A 20766-nucleotide genomic window follows, 5' to 3' on the forward strand; every position below is an offset into this window, starting at 1 on the left:
AGGTATTCGATTCATCTGCTGGACTGTTCCTCCTGCTCCTAAGTTACCCCTCTCATGGTGGGAGAAGCGTTCCCGTGTTTCTGCCAACGGCCATCACCCTGAAGACACCTCCTCCCCCAAACCACCACAGAGGCTCACACTGACCAGCACCCAAGCCAGCCAGCCCCGCACCCCCCTCCGGGGGCGCACCTACAGGCTCTATAGAAAGCACTTCCTGCTACTACTCAGAGGTACGTCCTGCGACGTACGTCAGAGGTAACTCAGTAACTCAGGTCAAAGGCCTCTGACGCTTACAGATCGGAAGAAGTCTTACATGGCTACCCAAAGCCCCAAGGAGACATTTACAAAACCCCGCAGCACAAAAAGGAAAACACATAATGAAGGCTCAGGGTGAAGGTCATATGGTCCATGAGTAATAAGTCCTAGATTTTCTATTTTCATTAAAAAAGTATTAGAAGTATATGGCAGGCCGGCGCCGCGGCTCACTAGGCTAATCCTCCGCCTTGCGGCCCCGGCACACCAGGTTGTAGTCCCAGTCGGGGCGCCGGATTCTGTCCCGGTTGCCCCTCTTCCAGGCCAGCTCTCTGCTCTGGCCAGGGAGTGCAGTGGAGGATGGCCCAAGTGCTTGGGCCCTGCACCCCATGGGAGACCAGGAGAAGCACCTGGCTCCTGGCTCCTGCCATCGGATCAGCGCGGTGCGCCGGCTGCAGCGCGCTGGCCGCAGCGGCCATTGGAGGGTGAACCAACGGCAAAGGAAGACCTTTCTCTCTGTCTCTCTCTCTCACTGTCCACTCTGCCTGTCAAAAATAAAAAAACAAAAACAAAAACAAAAAAAAAGAAGTATATGGCAAAGAAAGTTAAGAATGTTCCTCAAGAGTTCTACCATTTTTATGTCTGGAAATTAAAAACCCGCACGAATGTCCCTTTTCCTCTTCCAGCGGCAGCTCTGGGCACATCCCCCCTGCACCGGCCACGCCCTGTCCTGGCCAGCTGGTCCCATTCGCGTGTCTGCTCCCCAGCCTCCAGGGTGCGCCCGGCAGAGGGCCAAGGCCACTGCGGAGGGAACGCCCTCTCCCGTCTCTGAGGGCCTAGTGCACACCCTTCTTCTCTACCTCTAACATCTCCCTTGCTGTCTGCATCCCCAGTCGACTGAACTGAGGAGGGCCCCAGGTGCCTATGGAGTGAATGTTCTACTGTCCCTCGTATCACAGGCAAGGGGTCTGGGGGCCCCCAGGATGCCCATCCTACTCTGTGTAACGAATCCACCTTTCGCGTTTCCGAGGCAAGCTATGCCTACAGTCACCCAACCCCGGCTCTGCCGTGCCTTTTGGGACCACCCCATTTAGCACCATGCACGCTGCAGCGTCTTCCAGCATAGAAACCCTCTACCACTTGGGGCAGGTGTTTGGTGCAATGGTTCAGGCACCGTTCAGAGACTACCTGGGTTCAGTTCAAGTCCCGGCTCGGCTCCGGACTCCAGCTTCCTGCTAACGGGCACCCTGGGAAGCAGCAGTGGTGAGGCGAGGAGGTCTCTGGTCTCTGACCATATTGAGTGCCCAGCTCCAGCCTGTGGCTTGCCCCAGCCCTAGCTGCTGCGGACATTTGGAGAGTGAACCTACAGATAGATCTGCTTCTGTCTCTCTGGCTTTTGAAATTTTTTTTTCCTTGCATCTCCACCCACCATCTCTCCTCTGTAGCAGCAAACTCTCTTCCGTCAAGTTGTCCACTCTGCCATCTCCCCTCTCCCCGCCACCTCCCACCTGCTTCCTGTCCCAGGTTACCAGGCTATGCCATGGTCACACTGCCCACGCCAGTGGGCCTCCCCACACCATCCAGCCAAAACGCAGACTTTACCTGGTGCCTGGCCTTCCTGAACTTCTTCCTCGCTGACTACTCCTGCCAGGCGCCCAGCTGGTTCTACCTGTGCATTTGGCCAGGCTGTGTGAGGGCCTCTCCTGCAGCCCCCACAGGGAGATCGCCACCACTGCTCTCCCCGTCAACCACCAGGCTTCTCCCTGGGGATGGCCCGTGTGCACCCCAGACCTCATGCGCCCAGAAGAGAACTCTCGATTCTCCCCACAAAAAAAAGAAGAAAACCAAGCAAGTAAACAAACAGCAACAAAATCCTCTGCCCCCGCAGTACTGCCTTCTTTGTGAGCTACAGGATGTCGAGCGTTCAGCCACCAGGGTCCTCTCTCCTGGGCTGCACCCTACCCGTCGGCAACCCCGGGGCACAGCGCCTTCTCCCCGCCGCCCTCGCTCCCCACCACACCTACTCTCCCTGTCCCACTGCTTCCTGACACTGGCCCAGCTCTGGACTGCCAGCACTCCCCTGACTCATCCCTCCACTTCCATGCCCCCAGCAATTCCCTCTGTTCCAGCCTAGTTCCCAAGGGCAGCCCGGGGACACCGCTCAAGTTCAAGGGGCTCTGTGTCACTCCTCTGCTCAGACCCCTAAGACCTAAACCAACTCGACTGTGGGCTCTTCCTGCACACTCATGGCCACTGAACACAGGGACAACACAAAAAGTACACGGGCCATTCAACAGAGCTAAAAGAACACAAGATTCTCCCATCACACAACAACATGGAAAGCTGTACTGAGTGGCACAGACAGCAAAGAACAGGTATCTGGAATATATAAAAACTGCTACAGTTCACCAAGAAAAAAGACCCACAACTCAGCAGAAAAGCAGAAAAAGACAGACATCACACAGGCAGCATAAAGTGCATATCAACATTAAAAAAATGCTAAACTTCATTCATAATCTGAGTTCATCATACTATTTTACCCTAGATGGGTCAAGATGAAAAAGGTTGATAAGAAGTATTAGGAAAGTAAGGCAAAGAAAGGGAACCCTCATATTCTACTGGGGAGTACAAGGAAATGACTTCTTTGGAAAACAATCTGGAATTCTCCTGTAAAGCTGAACACTGACGTAAATTCAAGGCAGAAATTCCACTCCTACTTCTAGGTGGTAGAGAAACCCTGCACTTGTGGGTCAGGAAACTCGCACAACGAAGCTCACAGCAGCACTGTTTACCATGGTGGGAAAGGAGAACCAAGACGCCCAGACAACAGGAGAAGGGATAAGGGGTGGTATCACAGCACAACTTCCATTATCACACAGCAGTGAAAACAAAGAAACCAGGGCTTCCCCCAAACACACTGATGACTGTGAGGAACAGCTGGGACGGGAAGAAGTCTAAGGACTGCATACAACACGGTGCTCTTTGCAAAAGGCCTTCACACAAATAAGGCTAAACAATATTGCTCAGGCTTACATACACAGTGAAACTTTTTTTTTTTATTGACATTCTAGTTTTTAGATTGGGAGGTGTGCTCCTAGGTATGTGTTTTATTACCATGCCCCATAAATGTATAAATGACACCTCAGGACATGTTGTACCTATTAAATATCAGGAAAGGAAATACAAAGGCCAAGTAGAAAGACAGGGGTGCTCAGAGCTAGTACTACACTGGTGGCTTCTGCGACCCTTCCCAAGTCGCCCGCCCACTGTGGCTGCACCTTCGAGCCTGGCACTCCACTTACCGCCACCTAAAACAAGGCATCAGCTCTTCTGGGTTCTGGTAAGAAAATAAAACCCATGTCTGGAAAGGTCTGACCCTCAGAGAGACTGGCCACGTGAACTCAGACCCAGTGCATCGAAGAAGGCATGCGAACTCAGACCCAGGCAGGGACAGTGGTCACCCTGCGGGAGCAGCTGAAAAACCAGTGACTGGCAGCCCTCCCTGTCTGGTGCATGCTCCGTACATGTGAAGTCCAGGCATCCGGGGGCTTGCAGAAACATTCCCAGAAAATGCGTATTATGAAAAATCCATACACGGGTTTCACAGACTGCAGCAGAGAGTCCCTACCTTTTCATTCCACGTCCATGGACTTTCTCAAGTCCCTTCACAGGACGGGGCCCCATGAGGAGGACAGGGACAGGGACATTTGCTGATGAGGCGAACATGTTCTAGAGCAACCTGTAAATGAGCCCGCTCCTCCCTGCCCCCATTCTATTTCTGCCTTTTATGACTTCTCATCAATTACCATGTAAATATAGAAAATTTTTTAGACCCTAAACTACAGACTTATCCTAAAAGAAACAAGTTGAGGGGCCGGGCACTGTAGCATAGCAGGTAAAGACCCCTAGTGCAACACCAGCATCCCACACGGGCACCGGTTCCGGTCCCAGCTGTTCCACTTCCAATCCAGCTCCCTGCTAATGTCCTGGGAAAGCAGCAGAGGATGGCCCAAGTGGCTGCACCCACCTTGGGAACCCAGAAAAAACTCCTGGCTCTGCCCTAGACTGACACTGGCCATTCCACAGCCATCTGGGGAATGAACCAGCAGATGGAAGACCTCTCTCTCTCTCTCTCTCTCTCTCTGTAACTCTTTCAAATAAATAAATAAATAAATCTCAAAAAAAAGTTAATCTTCTAAACAATTTTAAAATTATTATTTGTTTATGCCTCTATTCAGGAAGGGGAGAGAAAGATACTTAGGTACTCTAATCACTTGGCTAAACATCTACCCCAATTTTTCTCTTTTTAAAAAATATTTTAACTTTTAATATTGAAAGAAGTACAGACTCAGGTACCAGGAGTGGTGTCAGGCCAAAGCCAGAAGTCAGAAACTCCATCCAGATCTCCCATGTGGGTGGCAAAGACCCAAGTACTTGAGCCATCACCACTGCCTCCCAGGGTGTACGGTATCAGGAAACTGGAATGGAAGTGAGGACGGGATATGAACCCAGGCACCCTGATAAGGGACAAGTGTGCCCCAAAAGTGGTGGCTTAACTCACTGCACCACAATGCCCACCCCCAGAAAGTATGTCAGTGTGAGAGCGCTCATACTGTGTGAGTTTGAGTCTTTAAAATTTGCTGCAATTGGTTTTTGGCCCAGGATCCAGTCTAATGTTCTGTGGGTGCCTGAGAAGTTCATGTCCACTCTGCAGCTGTTGGAGAGAGTGTAATCAATCAATTAGATCGCACCGACGGATAAAGGTGAGTTCCGATTCCTCGCTGACTTTCTGGGTCGTCGCTCTAACAACTGTTCAGAGCTGTGCATATCTCCAAGTAGAACTGTAGACTTTTCATTGTAATTCAATCAGCTGTTGCTTTACTTAGTTCACAGCTCCACTGTTTGGTGCATGCATGCTTGGAAATATTATGTCTTCTTGGTAAACAGACTTTTCTATCCCTGATCCCTGTCTCTAGTCTTAAGTGTTCTTATCTGCTATTAATATAACCACTCATTGCTTTCTTTTGATTAATTTTTGCATAGTATATCTTTGCACTTTTAATTTCAACACATAGCTACGAAAGTGCTTCAAAGACTTTGTGGAGAGGATGGCATTGTGGCGTAGGGTTGGTAAAGCAGCTGCCTGCAATGCTGGCATCCCACATGGGCGCTGGTTCATTTGCCAGCTGCTCCCTGCTAATGGCCTGTGAAAGCAGTAGAAGATGGTCCCAGTGTTTGGGCCCCTGCACCCACATGGGAGATCCAGATGAACCCCCTGGTTCCTAGATTCAACCTGACCCAACCCTGGCCATTGTAGTCATCTGGGACGTGAATCAGTGCATCTAAGATTTCTCTCTTTCTCCCTCTCCCTCTTTCTCTCTCTCGAATAATTAAAAATCTTTAAGAAAAAAAGTTTATGGAAAAATGGAATTACAAGCTCACTTTAGGGGGCAGACTGTCTAGCCCAGCAGTTAGCAGAGCACATCCCATGTCAGATTACTTGGGTTCGGTTCTCAAATCCAGCTCCTGACTGTCCTCTCATTAATACAGACCCCAGCAGGCCCTGGGGATGGCTCAGGTAACTGGCTTCCTGTCACCTACGTGGAAGACCCAGCTTTAGTTCCTGGCTCCCAGCTTCCGTCCTAGGCCAGCTACAGCCGTTGCAAGCATTTCGGAGTGACCAGCAGATGGGAGGGAGCACGTGAGCACACGCTCGGCCTCTCAAACAGATAAGTTTTAAGAAAAAGTAAGCTTATTTTGGTACAGAAACTTTATTGAATCCATGCAGAGTTTTTCCCATGACATGCATTTTCCGTGAACTTGAACAAGACTCCTTGTACAACCTGTCTCTGGAATGTGTCAGGACAAGATGGGGGCCAGCGGGAAGCTCCTAGGACAGAGGAAAGGACACCTAACATGGCAGCACCTGGTGTCGAGAAGGAAGAGCACCGTGGCTAAGTGAGGGATGGCCCAAGCCCAGGGCACCTGGACTGAACAATGGAGTTCAGGGCCCTTTAGCACGCAATCTGCTTAGAATCTGGTTTCAATGGGAGAATGAGGAATTTCTGGTTTATCAGTTGTATCTTTGCAGAAAAACACCAAGTGATCAGGTAATGCGTTCCATATTCCAGTTTAAGTTTTCCATTCCTGAAACAGTCGAAACGACAGCCTCCCCCACCCCAAACAGATCATCCATACTGCAAGCGAACTACCCCATGTGACAGAACCAGACCCAATGGGGGTCAGCCTTCTGGGGAAACATGGAACATTCCAGCATCTTGTTCTGGAGTTTAAAAAGGACGGAATGCAATCATTCTGGCTACACAGAGGCTCCCGTCCTGGTCAGCAGGACATTGCAACATAAGGGAGTCCAATCCTGGGGACAGAGGGTCTGGTTATGTAACGGGGCACACGGCCAACACTTGGGGGATAAGGCGACTGGCAGGGCAGTGTATACACACTTCCTGCTGGAAGGTTATAAATACATCCATCCCTCCAGGCTCCACTGGTGACCCAGATAACAGTCCCACTGGGTAAAAATAAGGGCCATGAAAAAAAAATCCTTAAGAAGAAAAATGACCATTCTCGGCTATGCGGCGACATGGACTCTACAGCGTGATTTCTCTGCTGACTTCTTCCAGGGACCCACCATGCTCCCCACCAGACCCCCAGTGCCGGAAAGATGAGGCAAGGAGGCAGGAGTGCGCCTTCTGCTGGCATGCTGGGACGTGCCCGGTGCTGCTTCCTGTTTCTCCTCTACATTCTGTTTAATTTCTGCACATGAGGTGGCCTCCACCCAGAGTGAGCTCCCCGTCAGGACCAAGGATCAGAACCACCAGCAAACACTAATTAGTCATGGCATGGGATTTTGAAGACTGGTGCATTAATTAAAATGTGAATGTGAGTACAGGCAAACTCGCAGATGGAGGCCCTCAGAGTAGAAGGTTCCCCAATGTAAATCACAGGGTGCAGCGATGCAGATGGCCAGGCCCCGTCTGCAGAGAGGACCCTGAGCCTCCCAGGTGACCCTAGCATGCAGCTGGCAGGCACTGACTTAGGGAGCGCCTGGGGAGAGAGGGGAGAGGCAGAGGTTATGGGGGCCAGGCCTCACTCCACCCCACCCCACACCTACCCAAGACTCCTTGCACACGCGGCCTCACTCAGCCGGCAAAAGCCAGCAAGCACATCAGCAGCTCGGGGAACCCCTGCTCCATCTTCCCAGACGTGAGACTCGGATGGCAGACAAGCTCCTGACTTCGCTAACGTTTCCCCTACAGATTCCGTGCACTGTGGCAGCCAAAACTGCCCGTGCGGGACCACCCTTAGAATCCCAAGACCAGAGGCCTCTTGCTTATTAACTTCTCCCACCACATCCAGGCCAGAGAGAGGAAGGCGGGAGGCGGACACACAGCCACGGCAGCACAACCCCACGCACACACATGTGGCACATGCACAGACATACACACACCCCCCTCCTCCAGAGACCTCCCCCAAGCTCACACTACAGAGAGGCTGGGTACCCAAGCACTGGGCAAACACGACCAAGGTTTCGGAAAGCTGTCTTAAAAAATGAGCTCTCAGGTTAGAAACTGTGGTCAGCTCAAAGATGGCCTGCATTGGGGTTGGCGCTGTGGTGCAGTGGGTAAATCTGCCGCCTGCAGTGCCGGCATCCCATAAGGGCGCTGGTTCGAGTCCTGGCCACCCCACTTCCGATCCAGCTTTCTGCTATGACCTGGGAAAGCACTGGAAGATGGCTGAAGTCCTTGGGCCCCCTGTACCTGCCTGGGAGACCCAGAAGATCAGATCAGCACAGCTTGGGTCGTTGTGGCCAAATGGGGAATGAACCAGAAGATGGAAGACCTCTCTCTCTCTATGTAACTCTGACTTTCAAATAAATAAATAAATCTTAAAAAAAAAAAAAAAAGATGGCCTGCATTTAGCTTTTCCCCCCAAGAAGCCTTGCCAGAACAAGACTAAAGACAGGGAACACCTGCTTTCCGTGTGTGGCTCCCCCAGAACTTCTACTCTGACAAGATCTGCAACGAAACTCCTGGGTGACTTCAACGTTTTGTTGCATGTCTCAAACCCTCTACACAAACAAACCTGGTGGCTTAAGCCCCTGCCTTGGGACATTCACAGTCCAACATCGGAGTCCCTGGTTCGAGTCCCGGCTGCTCCGCTTACCACCCAGCTCCCAGCTGATGAGCCTGAGAAAGCAGGGGAAGATGGCCAGAGTGCCTGGGCCCTTGCCACCTACGGCTTTGGCCGGGCCCAGCCCTGGCTGCTGTGGGCATCTGGGGAGTGAACCAGCACATGGGAGATGTCTTTCTCTGCCATTCCTTTCTTCACAGAAACAGTTAAGAAACAAGCCTGGGGTGGGGTCGGGAGTTGCGGGTTGGGTCAAGCCTGCTGTGTTTCGCACTCACTCCCCGTGAGAGCTGCAGGGGTGGGGGTGGCAGCAGTGCACTGTGGGTCTCTTCCGCAGCTTCAGGGACCCACAGGCCCTGCCGTTTAAGGAGGAATTGGGGCGTCTGGAGAAACCGCATTCCGTAACTTCAGGGGTCCCCGGTGATCACGGTTCTATTTTACTTTATCATGGTTAGTCTCCTACTGTGTCTGATTTATACATTAAACTTCACCACAGGGCCGGCGCCGTGGCTCACTAGGCTAATCCTCCGCCTGCGGCGCCGGCACACCAGGTTCTAGTCCTGGTCAGGGTGCCGGATTCTGTCCTGGTTGCCCCTCTTCCAGCCCAGCTCTCTACTGTGGCCCGGGAGTGCAGTGGAGGATGGCCAAATGCTTGGGCCCTGCACCCCACAGGAGACCAGGAGAAGCACCTGGCTCCTGCCATCGGATCGGCGCGGTGCGCTGGCCGCAGTGGCCATTGGAGGGTGAACCAACGGCAAAGGAAACCTTTCTCTCTGTCTTTCTCTCTCACTGTCCACTCTGCCTGTCAAAAAAAAAACCAAAAAACAAAAAAACTTCACCGCAGGTTTGTCTGCCCAGGAGAAAACAGGGCTTTACGCCGTGTCAGGCTTCCGTGGGGGGGTCTTGGGACGTATCCGCCAGGGAAGGGATAAGGGGGATCCATGCGTTTCGTGGAGATGTAGCAGTTATGGACCAGGCATTCCACTATGCAGTCACGCACGTGAGATGAGAAGGAACAAATGAACTCAAACCCAGAACGGTGTCAGCAGCCAGGAAACAAGCTGGAGACAAGGTAGAGGACTGAAAACCAGCTCCCGAATCCCCCTACCCCCTAAGGGCCTGGGTGCTCAGGAGGGACGTGGCCGCTGCGACCCCTCTGGCTAGGGGTCCACACTGGCCCTGGCTGCTTCTGACCACAGCCTGCGCACGCGCCTCCAGGAGCAAAGTCAGGCGAGGCAGGGCTGCGGCAGGGCAACAGCCACGACCATTAGAAGCGTGGCCCTTCCCGGCCTCTCGAAGGCAGTAGTCACGCTGGATCCTCACCAGCGTGCTGTGGGGGCTGGGGCACACGTGCGGCAAGGCTGCACACAACCTCCTCAGTCACAAACCAGGCAGGACGGGGTCCCCTTCCACCCAACAAGCACTGAGCACCATCAAAATATTTAAGATTTATTTCCTTACTTGAAAGAGTTACACAGAGAGAGAAGGTGGGCAGAGAGAGAGAGAGAGAGAGATGGGATGCCGGCGTCCATATGGGATGCCACAGTGCTGGCCCCCATCAAAATGTTTTTTATGACATCATGGGAGCTGGCACCCCTTCCAAAGAGAACGTTTATAATATAATAATAATAATAATATCAGTGGGAAAATCAATTCTGAGAAAGACACACTAAAGCTCATGCTGCTACATCTTATACAAGAAGAAAATGAAACCAGAGAGGCTATGCTACTTGCCTGGTACAGACCAGCACCGGACAACAAGGACTGCTGGTAACTCAGATCTGGCTGTGTATCTTACTTGAAGAACCCCTGGGCTGGGCTTTGCAGACGACGTGGATGGAGCAGAGCCAAACTAAAGAGATGGGCCGCACGCAGCTTTATATCCTATCACCCCTGCAGTTCTCCTCCAGAGAGACAGCACAGTGCTGCCAGCCCGTGTGTGCCGGGCAGCAGGTGTGGGCCTTCAGGACACTAAACCCTGAGTGGGGAGTCAGAAGTAGACGTCTGTACCAGGGCGGGGATGACTCTGTGGTTCCCACCAGAGTGTGCTGCTCCAGGGTCCACGCAGGAAACTGTTCATGTGTGCTTGGTACTGAGCGTGTCTGGCGGTCCTGGGGCATTGCACAGTGGCGAGGGGTGTCCCCAGGACCTATCCGTCCACCTCTGCCTGCTACTATTGTGTCTCCATTGTGGGCGGCCAGAGCAGCGTGAGCTTTAGTTTTGTTCTGCTTACCAGACTGGATTTCCCCGTTGATTTTACGGTAACACTGTGAAAAGTTCTCTTTAGAAATGGTACTGGTAGGGGCTGGCGCTGGGGCAGCAGCAGACCCGGGTCAAGCTCTCGGGCACACTTGGCACAGTGGCCCTGGGTAATTCACCTATGCTCCCCGGAAGCTTCGAGCCTGCGTCTACCAAGTAAGGTCCCAGCGTCTGCACAGGAGACAGGGAGGGTACCCAGGAGGCGCAGGCCCGCCGACAGGCTCCCACCACGTGCCTGTACGTCGGAGATGCTCCTGATGACTGTGCTGCCAGGGTACCCGTGGTGAAAGGAATGCTGGACAATCACTCAGCCAATCAGCACAGATCCAGCCTCCGTAGATGGGAGGCCCTTGGCACTCAGGACCCACTAAGGAAGTAGCCATCAGCCAGGCCGCACAGGCTCCTCTCTGGCACCCTCCTCGGGGCCCCTGTAAGCAGCAGTGAGGGGCTGGGATGGGCACCTCTACAGAGAATCAGCAACTGACTTCCAGGTAAGAGAGGGCCTCTGGCCCTCCATCCATAGCAGCCATAGCCCTAAAAACTCTGGGGTGGGCATTTAATGTTAGGACACCAGCTGGGATTCCATATCCCATACGGGGGTGCCTGCATTCACGTCCCAGCTCTGCTCCTGATTCGAGCTCACCCAGCTCCTTAGCCACCCACATGAGAGACCTGGATTAACTTCCTGGCTGCTGGCTACTGCAGGCTACTGCAGGCATCAGCCTGGCCCAGCCCCAGCTACTGTGGATATTTGGGGAGTGAACCAGTGGATGGGAGCTGTCTCTCTACCCTCTCAAATAAAATTTTTTTAAAAAGAAAATAAACAACCATTAAAAATGGAATGACTAAGCAATGGGTCTCGTGTGGGGAAAAAAAAGCTTTCTAAACAACCCCTATGGGGCAGACAGCTACCAGGAATCTCCGGACACCAAGAGGCCGGGCTAGGACCCAAGGAAGGAGAAATGGCAGGCGGTTTTCCTAAGTACCCGGCTACGACTCGGATGCGACTTGGGCACAGCTGAAAATCCACTCCCACCATGAGGGACCAAGAGGTGGGAACCGTCCTGTGACTATGGCATTTTGCAGCAGCACCTCTCGGGGTGACCAGAATTAGTTAAGAGTGAGGGGGGGCTGGTGTCGCGGCTCACTAGGCTAATCCTCCGCCTAGCGGCGCCGGCACACCAGGTTCTAGTCCCGGTCGGGGCGCCGGATTCTGTCCCGGTTGCCCCTCTTCCAGGCCAGCTCTCTGCTGTGGCCCGGGAGTGCAGTGGAGGATGGCCCAAGTGCTTGGGCCCTGCACCCCATGGGAGTCCAGGAGGAGGCACCTGGCTCCTGCCATCGGATCAGCGCGGTGCGCCGGCCGCAGCGGCCATTGGAGGGTGAACCAACGGCAAAGGAAGACCTTTCCCTCTCTCTCTCTCTCTCACTGTCCACTCTGTCAGGAAAAAAAAAAAAAAAAAGAGTGGTGGGGGAGCTCTGAGATTGGATCCCGGTGGCTCTGTAAGAAGACAGGGATCTGAACACACACAGGGCAGGCCCCGCGCCACCTCGAGCCTCGGCCAGGCACACGCCATCCCCAGATGCTGCCCTCAAGAGCGGACTGCGCCAGGCACTATATTCACCTCCACCTCTCTTCCTTACGAACCTACTCAGTCTCAGGTACTTTGCTTATCGACACAAAATAGACACAGAAATACTGGCAAATAAACGGGGAAAAACTTCCTCTTGCCATCAATTGAGGCTATGATAAAGGTAGGCAGTAGAACTTTTACTCAGGAATACTGTTGCACGTTTCTGGATGTCAGAGGGACAGGCTTGGCTTAGCTTTTCTTTTTTTTTTTTTTTTTTAAAGGAATTCTTCATTTTATTTTTTTTATTTTGACAGGTAGAGTTATAGACAAAGACAGAGAGAAAGGTCTTCCTTCTGTTGGTGCACTTCCCAAATGGCCTCTATGGCTGGCACTGCGCCGATCCAAAGCCAGGAGCCAGATGCTTCTCCTGGTTTCCCATGCGGGTGCAGGGCCCAAGGACTTGGGCCATCCTCCACTGCACTCCCGGGCCACAGCAGAGAGCTGGACTGGAAAAGGAGCAACCGGGACTAGAACCCGGGGTGCCGGCGCCACAGGCAGAGGATTAGCTAAGGGAGCCACGGCACCGGTCCCGGCTTAGCTTTTCATTTTCTTCTGCCCGCTGCTCGATCAGAACCACCCTCTCCTACAGTGGAGGGGGAATTAGGTGGACAGCAGCCCTGCTGACAACTACACTGTGGACCTTCCTATCAGGGTCTGGCACAGTGTGTGAAATCCAGGGCTCAATTACTCAGCCCTTGGGTCACCGCCTCTCCTTCCCCACGGCACCAACATCTTCCCCGCCATGAGGATGCTTTCCAACAGACAGCACTTGCAGCCTTTAGTATCCTCTGTCCCCAGGAAGTCGTCACAGCCTCCAACGACAGGTACCATAGGCCACGGGGTGGGAGGGATTAAATGTAGATCATGCATGTTGTTAGTTAACAACCCTGCAGCAAGAGGAAGGCGTCTCCTACCATGCTCTACCCACTGCCTCCACTCCCCAAAGCAGGCAGGATCAGAGGGGGGAGGTGCAGAGGTGAGATCAGGGAGCAGGGCAGTGCCCCACCTGCAAACAGGCGCAGAGACCCTAGGCAGGCCCCTCCGCTGGGCCTCGGGCCTGGGTCCACGTCTCATCCGAGGCTGACATCCCCCTTACTGCTCTACAGGACCGGCACTGCTGCCACTTCTTTCTGACATGCCTGGTGGCGAGGCTGACCCAGCTGTGGCTTCTCCCACTGGCACTTCAGAGATGCCAAACAGCACATGCTGGTCACCAAACCCATTATTACTAGAATGAACTATAAAGTCTCAAGGACCCATTACCCAGCAATTCCACCCAGCCTGTCCCGCGCCAAGGAGACCCATGGTGTCTTGTTCCAAATATAATATCCCCTGGCTTTTCCAGGTCCCTCCCCAAAGGGTCAGTCCCTCCCCGCCTCAGGGACTGGCTACAGAACCCTCACCCCGGGAGTCACCACAGTTGCAGAGGTGTCATAGGCCAGTCCACTTCACAAGGGCATGAAAAACAGCATCCAGAAACACATTTTATCTACTTTTGTAGCTGCTAAAACAGCCACTAAAAGAAAAATTGGCTGGAATAATACAGTTGGTGCTCACGATAAATATGTATTACATAAATGGCTACATCTCATGGTTTTCCCCCAGGAACATTTTTCTAAGCCACAAAAATAAACCAGGGTTGTGGTATGGATCTCATGAACTTATTAAGCAAAAATGAGTCAGTAAAATTATAGGGGCATGGGTATTTGACACAGTGGTTAAGATGCTGCTTGAGACACCTGCATCCCACATTGCAGTACCTGAGTTTGAGTCCTGGCCCTACGTGTGATTCCAGCTTCCCACTGATGTGCGCTCTGAGGGGCAGCAAGTGATGGCCCAAGCAGCTGGGAACCTGCCACCCATGTGGGAGACCAGGATTGAGTTTCCTGGCTCTTGGCTGTGGCCCAGCCCCATCCTGGCCAAACCAGGCATTTGGGCAGTGAACCAGCAGGTGGGAGATCTCTCTTTCTCACGGTCTGTCTCCTCTCTCTCTTTCAAATTTAAAGAAACCAATCACTGGCTGCAGATATTTTCACTGAGCACTCTTGTTTTCAGGTAATCAGTGTGCAGCCTCACATTCAGGCTCCTCTACGTAGCACACCCTTGCGGGGTGTTCACGTGGACCCTGGCGCCGTGTGTAAGCAAGCTTCTTCCTCGGGGCTCCCTGCTTTCCAGAGGACGACCAGCAACCTCAGGTCTGCTGATGCCACTGGTGACAAGAACTTTCTAGAAAAACAGTATCAGATTCTGTTACTGATGAACTATTTGAAGATTCTGATGATCGGATCTGAGGGCTGACAGAGGGACTGATTTATGACTGCTTCTACAAATGACTCAATCTTAAAAAAGCTTCCACTTCAAGGACAATTAGCAAAACACTGAGTGACCAGGGATGTCAGAAGAGTTCTCTCATGTCTCAGGAATCAAGTAGGATTAGAACGGAGATACCCGAGAGATGACCGTCTTGCTGAGGTTCTAGTGGGACATGTGGGCACTCCTGGCGAATGCAGGAAGGGATTTGAAGCTAAGAGGCCACAATCCTAGGACTGACGAGGTCAAGACAGCAAAGCACAAGGTGGGACCGATGCTGTGGCATAGTGAGTTAAAGCCCCAGCCTACGGTGCCGGCATCAAGTCCCAGCTGCTCCACTTCCACCCAGCTCTTCGCTGTGGCCTGGGAAAGCAGTAGAAGATGGCCCAAGTCCTTGAGCACTTGCACCCACGTAGGAGACCCGGAGGAAGCTCCTGGCTCCTGGCTCGGGATCGGCACAGCTCCAGCTGTTGTGGCCGATTGGGGAGTGACCCAGCGGATGGAGGACCTCTCTCTCTCTTGCGCTCTCTCTCTCTCTCTCTCTGCCTCTCCTTCTCTCTCTGTGTAACTCTGACTTTCAAATAAACAAAATAAATCTTCATCAAAAAAAAAAAAAAAAGGCACAAGGGGAGGGAGGGAAGGAGGAGAACATGAAGCCAGCCATGCCACATGAGTGCCCAGCTCTCAAGTCTAAACCAGAGCCTAACCCTGTAAGGCTTAACAAACAACAAGCTAAATAACTGTGCCATTTTCTCCAAAAGACATCATGAAAGGTTAACACGACAAAACAGGAGACTCTCGATCCCAGCCTTGTGAAATACACAGATTAATTTTATGCTGTTCTAACTACTACACATCAAAAAGGGCTTAATTGAAATGAAGACGGTCCTAGAAGATTAAGAATAAATAAAGGAGTACAGGAGAAAACACACATTCAACCAGGATTCCATGCAGTCATGAACCACACAGCCATGTTTCGGTCAACGACAGACCATCTGTTCAACAGCGGTCCCACAAAACTACATCACCCAGGGATGGTGTAGAACTCTCAGTTCACCTAAGTACACACTATGACACCTGCACAACCACAAAATCACCGATCGACCCATTTCCCTGAACACGTCTCTGTCGTTAAGCAACACAAGTACAGCAGTTTCAGACCAAGTAGAATGAAATTCTAATTTCTATTAAAGACATAAATTTATATAGGAACCAAGAGAGTCCACTGTCCAAAATTACTGATTCAACGATACTCTGAAGCACTATGAAAATGTTGGAAGCCAAGGCGGGTTTTCGGGGAAAGCGTGTATGGGGTGGTTGTTCTTGCAACGCTGAGGCTGTGTTCTAGAGGGGCAATTCCACCTTCTCAAAAACCGCTTCTGACGGCTCAGCCAGAGACAGCACCTGAGTTACCCAAGCACCCAGCAGTCACTGGGACTCTAAGTCAAATGCCCCAAACGACCTGATACAGCTCTGAAACAGTTTTACCATACAGGTGCACGTTTTTGCTTAATATCGGTCACCGCTGGACCCCTGGGACCCAGCATCCTTGTACTGGACGACAGCTAAGACCCTGGCAGAACACACAGGAGTGCGTTTCTCAATCAGGTAAAACCGTCCTTGGAATCTTTCACCTGCTTGTCTCTCTTCCGATGTAGACTTTTGTTCTCTGCGTCAAAGCTGGAATCAAACTAAAAGCACCCTGGGAAAGCAGGTATTACCTGTATATGCAGCCACATCCCCATCCCAGGGCAGTATACAGGAGGTGCCAACTGAGAACACGTTCAAGAACCGTGTGTGCAGGGCTGGCGGAGCGGAAGCCCTGTGCCATCCTACAGGTGGGAGGTGCTCACCACCCTCACCATTATCCCACACCAAAACCAGAATGCAGATAACCTAGTTTTTCCAGCCAGATCCCTTGAAAGCTTCCACTTAAAGTGGTCCAATGAATCGGGGCTACATATCGCCAGCTGATGAGTCTACAACGCACGCTGCAAATTCAGCACTCAAAGCCAAAGCAGCCCAGTCACCTGCCTGCTTATGGCACAAAACTGCCCGCTTACCTTTGGCACACAGTTAACGGGAGGTTGACTGGCGAAACGCAGAACTCTTCAGAAAGACTGATTCTCCAGCTGCTTCCACACTGGCAGCTAGCGAGCCGCAGGAATTCTCCAAATCTCAAATCCAACTCAAATCTCAGCAGAGAACTAGGATCTGGGACACCCCTTGTAGGAAAGGACTATATGAAATCTGAAAAGAAACAGGAAGAAGCATATATTAGACTGTTTGCACGAGTCTGAGTAACCACTTCCAAAATATTATTTATGTGCCTGAAACCAAAGCGGCTTATTTATCTGAAAGGCAGAGCTGGAGATAGGGGGGTGGCAGGGAGCAGAAGTGCGGACAGAGTGACACATACATATGCAGATCTTCCATCCCAAATGGTGCACCCGTGTTTTTAACTGGCCCTAGAAAAAACTGCTTGATGTTGAAAGATTTCTATCCGAACACAAGTACCCACAATCCTGGCCTGAGCTCTGAGCAGAAGGTGGGCAGAGCCTCCTCACAGCTGTGACCAGCAGGTGGACAGAAGGAAGGGGAGCGCAGGGCAGCCGGCAATCATCAAGGGACTTCCCCTCCAGCCTCCTACCCACACAGAAGGGGGCTGCCAAGTGGAGAGACGCAGTCTGGGGGCCCAAGTAGACAGCAGGGTGGCAGTGCGCACGGGCGAGGTTTGGAGCAGCAGTCCTCTCTTGGAGACCTCACACAGCCCTGGCTCCATGGCAGGCACCACCTGAAGGGCCCACAGCCTGGGGCTACACACATCGCCCCACCTCCAGGCAATCTGAGAACACCATTCCCACCAGGACAAGGAAGCCAGGAGGCTGGGGGCGGGACAAAGAGAACCTGCTGCTCCCTCCAGAGCTGGCGAGGTGAGCATTACAGGCGAAGCCCTAGTAAATATTTTAAGCCTTAGATGTTGGAAGGGACTTCCCAGCGAGTTCACTGGCATGTTTAATTACATTTCAGCCCCAGAGGGGATCTGGTCTTGACAGTTCACTCAGAAAAGATCTATTAATTCATCCCCAGCCATGATTATGCCCCAAAATGTTAAATACCCTACAGAAAAATCGAATTCTATTTTAGTCAAATAGAAAAAGATAATTCAAGTAGGCCTATCATGAAAATGGTATAAGGCAAGTTCATACATTTTGATTTTAAAAATTAACTCTTCTTCATGAATTCTCCAGCGTTATCTTGGAGGCTGCGTGATTTGTATATATGCTTTAACGCAAGGAAAAGGTGGCAATCACCACTGGGACACCAGATTTGGGCAAGATAGCAAATGTAGCCTTCTCTTGGCCAAGTGTCGCAAACAGGATGGCAGGGTGTCGTGCAATGCAAGGACTGGCATCTGAGACTCTTTTTTTTTTAAAAAAAAAAAAAGATTTTATTTATTTATTTGAGAGGTAGAGTTACAGACAGTGAGAGAGAGACAGAGAGAGAAAGGTCTTCCTTCCGTTGGTTTATTCCCCAAAGGGCCACAACAGTCGGAGCTGCACCAATCCAAAGCCAGGAGCCAGGTGCTTCTTTCTGGTCTCCCATGCGGGTGCAGGTGTCCAAACACTTGGGCCATCCTCCACTGCCTTCCCGGGCCACAGCAGAGAGCTGGACTGGAAGAGGAGCAGCCGGGACTAGAACCAGCACCCATATGGGATGCCGGCACCGCAGGTGGAGGATCAGCCTACTGTGCCACAGTGCTGGCCCTGAGACTCTTACTTCTATGTGCACTCTCACAACCGTATCTGTGTTGCCTCCAGAAGAAACTGAAAAATGATTTTGCCTAGTGTCCGACTTCCCTGGGCCAATGCTAGAGCGTGAGTGAGTCAGTGTGTATGCGTGTGTGTGTGGCTGTCTGAGCTGCCCACTCCCGGGCCCCCAGAAGCAGCTAACCAAGTTTCTCCAGGTGTTTACTTTTGCAGAGAAGGGTCAATGGTTGTCCCTCACAGGTTTCGGAGTTCAGAACTCAATCCAGCCTTTCAGAGCCCTGGCCCGGTGGGTTTTACAGGACTCCAGGCCCTTCCAAGTCAACGTGTAGAAGATGCGCTTTTCAGACCAACAGGGAACCCAGCGCCAGGCGGCTGCAGGACGGCCGACCCCAGCCAAAGAGCAGTGGAGAACCGGAGTCCTCTGATGCCTGGACAAGCCAGAGCACGGTGCCTCCATGCAAAATCAGCCAAGGCACAGGCAACGGGAAGGCGCAAGCCTTGAACTACTGCAGCAGTGCCAGTCGGAGTGAAGCTGCTTAAAAATCCACTTCCCGGTGCTGGTGGCCATATTGGATTCAAGTGTGAAAAATGAAGGGCGCAGTGTTTGCTTTGAGAAAAGCACTTCATTGGCAACCTGTCAATGCACTAAGCCCACAACGTGCAGAGACGTAAACACGACCATCAAGGTCTCTCTCTTTATGGACTTGGCTGAAGTCCGCCCACTGCTTCTGTTGAATGTGGGGTTTATTCAAAACCTCCTGATTACAGCCTGTGATTCCCAGCTCATCAGGAAAGCAGAAGCCCCGTGCAAAACACCAACATCGTCTGCACGCTAACCCCCATCAGGTCCAAGGTCACCCGGAGGGGCAGAAGGCCCAGGGATTCATTCCACGACTTTCTACACCGCCAGCCTCAGGCAGATGGGAATATGAAGGAGGCATGCACTCGTCTTTAAAAATACTCCACTGGCATCCTGGGCATCTCGTTCCACAAATAAACAAGCAGGAGGGAGAGGCACCTCTTCCTCCACTTTAATTTAGACCAAACTCCCCCAATGCAATACCCAAGGCACTGTCCAAGCTCACTGGAACACTGAGATTGTCTTTTTGTGTTAAAGATTCATTTATTTGAAAGTCAGAGTTACAGGGGGAGAGAGAGAGGAGGGGGCAGAGATCTTCCACCCGCTGCTTCACTCCCCAGATGGCAGCAAAAGCCAGCAGCCAGGAGCCTCTTCCAGGTCTCCCACATGGGTGCAGGAGCCCAAGGACTTGGGCATCTTCCACTGCTTTCCCAGGAGCAGTAGCAGGGAACTGGATTAGAAGCGGAGCAGCCGGGACTGGAATTGGCACCCATATGGGGATGCCAGCATTGTAAGAGGTGGCTTTACCTGCTACGCCACAGCGCCAGCCCTGAGAACTTCTTTTTCTTAGCTAACTAAAGTCACACCCGTGGGGCTCCGTGAGGTGTTCTGGTTTTCTGCAGAGGCACTGTGCAGCCACACCCGCAACTGCACGAGCTGTTCCAGGTGCAGCATCTGGCGTGGAGTCGCCCCTGGGCAAGTTGTCCCAGCCCTTTCCAAACCCCCAGCGCCTGCACAGTGTCTTCCGGGTGGGCCATTTCCTCCACATGTCAGCATCTGATAGGATGTCCTGTGCTGCTGTCACTCACAGCTAAGGCACTTCTCTCCAGAGCAGCCACTCGGGTTAACAAGAGGGCTATGCCCCGTGTCCTGGGACCAGCCCACGACCATGTGCCTTGTGAGGTTGATGTTGCTGGCACTAGGGCTCTACCCGCCTCAGAGCTGGCTGATGGTCCAGACAAGGGACGTCACCCTTCCTAGAGCTCAAGGGACCCCCGTCCCCCTCACGTCCCTGGCAGAAACAGAGCTGCGCGGGGACAAGAACTGCACTGGTCCCTGCAGCTTCACCTTAGCTGCTGCCACACCAACCCTCACGAGACAAACCACCGCCAGTCCTCGGCCGAATGTGGACACACACTCCTCTGATTCTGTCCTGTTGTTTTCCTTTAATTCACTAATGTATTTATTTGACACAGAGAGAGAAAGAGTGGGCTCCTAGCCACTGGTTTACTCCACAAATGCCTACCATGGACATGGCCGGGTGGAGGGCAAAGCTGGGAACCAGGAATCCAATCCGGGTCTCCCACAAGGTTGGCAGAAGCTCAGTTACTTGAGCCATCACCAACGCCTCCTCGTTTCTGCACAGCAGGAAGCTGGAGTCCAGAGCTGGAGCCAGAAATTGAACACAAATACCCTGATGTGGGAACGGGCGTCTTAACTAGTGCCTTAATCACGAGGCGAGTTACAGATAGAGAGGGGCAGAAAGACATCTTCCATCGGCTGGTTCACTCCCCAAAATGGCTGTAACGACCAGGGC

General features: G+C 52.3%; 1 protein-coding gene across 5 annotated transcripts in view; it reads right to left on the reverse strand.

The window, feature by feature from the left end:
* NCK2 (NCK adaptor protein 2) overlaps positions 1–20766 on the reverse strand; it is a 151246-nt gene that overhangs the window by 49330 nt on the left and 81150 nt on the right. For all 5 annotated transcript variants that reach the window (XM_051834899.3, XM_051834906.3, XM_051834882.3 and 2 more), the window contains one exon: positions 16664–16850. The gene's annotated coding sequence lies outside the window, so the exon portion shown is untranslated. The remainder of the gene's footprint in view (positions 1–16663; positions 16851–20766) is intronic.

The sequence above is a fragment of the Oryctolagus cuniculus genome, chromosome 2 (genome assembly GCF_051225735.1).
Source record: "Oryctolagus cuniculus isolate XC-2025 breed Fujian yellow rabbit chromosome 2, ASM5122573v1, whole genome shotgun sequence".
In the NCBI taxonomy this organism is placed as follows: domain Eukaryota; kingdom Metazoa; phylum Chordata; class Mammalia; order Lagomorpha; family Leporidae; genus Oryctolagus; species Oryctolagus cuniculus.